The sequence below is a fragment of the Aptenodytes forsteri genome, unplaced genomic scaffold, assembly GCF_000699145.1.
Source record: "Aptenodytes forsteri isolate BGI_AS27 unplaced genomic scaffold, ASM69914v1 Scaffold68, whole genome shotgun sequence".
In the NCBI taxonomy this organism is placed as follows: Eukaryota; Metazoa; Chordata; class Aves; order Sphenisciformes; family Spheniscidae; genus Aptenodytes; species Aptenodytes forsteri.
The window spans coordinates 2476600-2480525 of NW_008795382.1; positions in this window are offsets into that span (position 1 = coordinate 2476600).

A 3926-nucleotide genomic window follows, 5' to 3' on the forward strand; every position below is an offset into this window, starting at 1 on the left:
GCAGGGTCAGATGCTAGATGACAAACTAGTAGTGGATGCTGTAGACAGATTCCTTCTTCCACCCTGTTAAGGCAAAACAGATGACAAGTCAGTTTCCTTTCTCACAATACCTGCAGCACTTAAGCAATTTTTATTTTAGAAACAAAATTACTCAAAGAACTTGAAGTGGAAAATATCTCTTTTCTCCAGAACGCATAAGAAATTTACACATAACGTTGTATTTCTAAATCCATGTCCAGTATTAGTGAAGTTTAATGCTGTGTGGTAACAATGCACATCATTTAACAATCACATTAACAAATAGCTCCAAGTAAAAGTAACTAAACACAGTTCAGTCCTGTACAAATGTTAAAATCTGACTGTTAAAGCACCGATGGTATTACACTGTTACATTTCCCCAAATTTGTTTTAAGCAGAAGTATGCATCATAGACAAGCCATGGCAGCAGTCAGCCTACAATAGAACCTGCAAACTCTATGGCAAGCTCAATTTAATTATAAAGAGTTGAGAAATTATTATCTAACTCTAATTCTGTCAGAGACGATCTTCAGCTCTGTTGCACTGTTGCTCAATGTGAATGGAGCTTTTTATAGGTAAGATGAGAAGCAAGCATCTCAAGAAAGAATTCATCAGGTGTTATTCCCCTCAACAGAACACAGTCCATTTTTGTTTTAATAAAGAAAACATTGTGTAGGACAGTAGCGTTAGTTATTTTGAGAAATGCAACTGGGTTTTCATCACAAATATTCCCTCTTCTAGATGAATGCTGCATACTGGTAAAACTGCATTTAAGAATATAAAAGACAATCAACTCCCCCCACCTATTTTTTGCCAGCAAGAACTCCAAACAATACCAGTTAGGAGTCTGGTACACAGGAAGTTCAGTAAATTAATCAGGAACATGTATTTTTCAATTTTATCACCCCTTAACAACCTGGGGAGGAGGGAAGCTGACAAAACTAGAGTTCTTCTTCAGTACTTGTCCACTTCAGCTCAGTGAAGCTTTAGCAACATGTGACAGTCTTGTTTTCTAACTATACACAACAAATATGGTTTGTATCGTGTAGAGTGAAGTACCCATGGCAATTGTTTCATACCAGGTGCACTTCCGTTTATAGAGGACAGACAAAAGCTGTGCAATTTTTATTTGTTGGGGGTTTTTTGGTTGTTTTTGGGGTTTTTTTTGTTTTTTTGTTTTTTTTAAGATTCAGCATCTTGTCAGTAAGAGTAATAAAATGGGAAGCCAGAAAAGTCAGACGTTTGTAATGAAGCCAAAATTTTAACAGCTACAGAGAAGTTCAAATGCAAACCACTTCTGGTTTCTAGTTAACAAAAATACATACTGAGTGAACACTGTATAACTACATGTATTTCGTAAAGATTTATAACTAAAGAATTCCAATAAAAAGCATACTGACCGGTACCACAGCATGATCTATACAGACTTCATCAGACATCAGTACAACTTACCCTAGGAAAAATCTCTTCTACTTATCACTGCAGAATCCAACAGTCCTGTGTATAATCCAGGTCCCTCTTTCAGAGGGCCCGAAGTGCCAGTCAGAGACTCTCAATTTCTCCCCCATATCCACATATTTCATAGCCATATCTTAAGTTAAGACTTTGTAAATTTGTTAAAATTTTTGTTTTGTTAAAATGGGAAAAACGACCAGAAACTGACTTCAACAGAAAAGCATTAAATAGAAAGCTTCATTAGTGTTATGCATTACTTGCGCTTGTCTTCAACATTCCTTTTAAAACACAGCTGCCTGTTGAATTCCTATCAAGGAATACTTACAAAAAGGTTTCAGTACTTTGTAATCTTTTCTCCTATTACAATACTGAAGTGAAGGTTTTCCAGCTGGCCACACTTACTGCCAACCAGGTTACCAGGAAACCCTGCCTAAACACCCACCTCAGTTTCCAGAAACCCGAGGCTGTTCTGGACATCCCCATTTGTTTTTTCATCATGTTCTTTACCATATTAACCTCCAAATAAACTAGTGGTTTTATGCAACATACTGTGAAGTGGGGAGGAAAAAAAAGCCAATTAAAACATCTGCCAAGACGGTTACCTCCTGGACAGCACTAACTTAACTGAACAAAACGTTGATATCTACCTAACAGTTCTGTTCTTAATAGAAAAGTTGTTTCTGAAATACAGTTGAGCACAAAAGCCAACTGTTTTTACAACTTCAATACCCACTTCCGAATTTCTAATGTGGACGTCACTCCTTACAGTGTCTTGTCAGATGTACACAAAGAAAAAAATCCTAATGCTTTACCACATTTTTGTAACCACCAGTACCAGTAATTAGCTAATTAAAATAAGCGTGGAGTTCTACTTCAAAGCGCTAGCTTGCCATTCCTATAACGAGATCTCTAATGTTGCATTACAGAAGTTCAATACAAGGGTATCAGATTCCTTACAGAAGGAAAGTTAATATTAACAGACTGCACACAGTAGTAAAAGCGTGCAAGGTTTGAAGAATTAAGTCCAAATAAAATGAACGTGCCCGTGTCAGGTAATTTAAACAGAAGATATCAACTTGATGGTACTGACCCTCCCTGCCCCCAATCCAGTATTAACAGAAATGCTGATTTTAAGAAATTTATAAATGAGAAATAACTACGTAAGTTAAGAGCAACCCATCTCTGCTTTATCTGGTTTGGAAATTCTTAACTTTCAGCAGGTTTACTAACAGATAATGCAGAGCAGCCTGCTGAACAACAGTCACCTGAAATAACAATTGCAGAAAGCGTTTCCAGACATGCCAAGAAACTGTTGGCAGAGAAAAAAAAAAAAGGTTAAAACTATCCTCTAGACAAGGCCATCAATAAATTTCACCTGACGAGCTCTATAGCCATGATTAGTTTTAAACTCCTCTGTGAAAATTTTTCTGCATGAAGGAATAATTTATTTGGGGGGAATTAATTCTACCTCCAAGGGACATAAGCTAAATAAATTACTCTTAAACAAGAGTAAGTACGCCCGCAAAACAGGTTACAGAGTACTAATATTAATTCTCATGTGTGCCTATATATACACACATTTGCACACACATGTGCATATACCAAACAATAAATAACATGTTCACATACACAGATTCCTAACGATGAGAACAAAGTGAATAAAAAACCCTGCTGCAATCCCAAAGACAAGAACAGCCGGAAAATGAGATTTTCAGCTTTAAAATCAGCATCTGGGACACTAGTTTTTCAGATTTTTTTTCCTATGTAGACAGCTGCACATCTACACACATGTGGATGACGCTCAGACTGAACACATTCTACATCTTTAGTACTGCTGATAGCTTCCTACCGGCTTTCTCATAAATGGCAACCATAGTTACAAGTGTTATTCAGCAAAAAGAGCTCTTTGGGAATCAAAGCACAGCAGCATAAAACGTTCCCAGTTGTTTTGTAAAGGAGACTGACTACCGGTCCACCACGCCAGCAGGTCCTGAACACTTTCAGGCAACTGTACTACTGAGTCAGCACCGGTTGCTACTCCAGTAAAGCACAGACCTATGACACTTGACAAATCGAAAAAAACAACCCTGAGTTGCGAGAAGTACCGTGTCTCGTCAAAGGAAAGACACGATAACGAACGTCAGGCGATACTCCTGACGGCAGGATCTCTTTTTTTCTCTCCCCCGCCCCGTGAAATATTGTTCGGAACGCCTGCAGTGCGTACGCCTGTCCCACCGTGGCACTCGAGGCGACCCAGAACGACCCAAATCCCGCAGGGAAGACGCCTGGGCGGCAGAGCTCCGCTGACTGCGGCAGCGTTTCACCGCTTCGCCCCTCCTTGCGGCATCACAACCTGCCCCAACCGGGACCAGGGGACTGCGGCAGTTCCACCGCTTCGCCCCTCCTTGCGGCATCACAACCTGCCCCAAGACCAGGGGCCGAGTCCCGGCCGG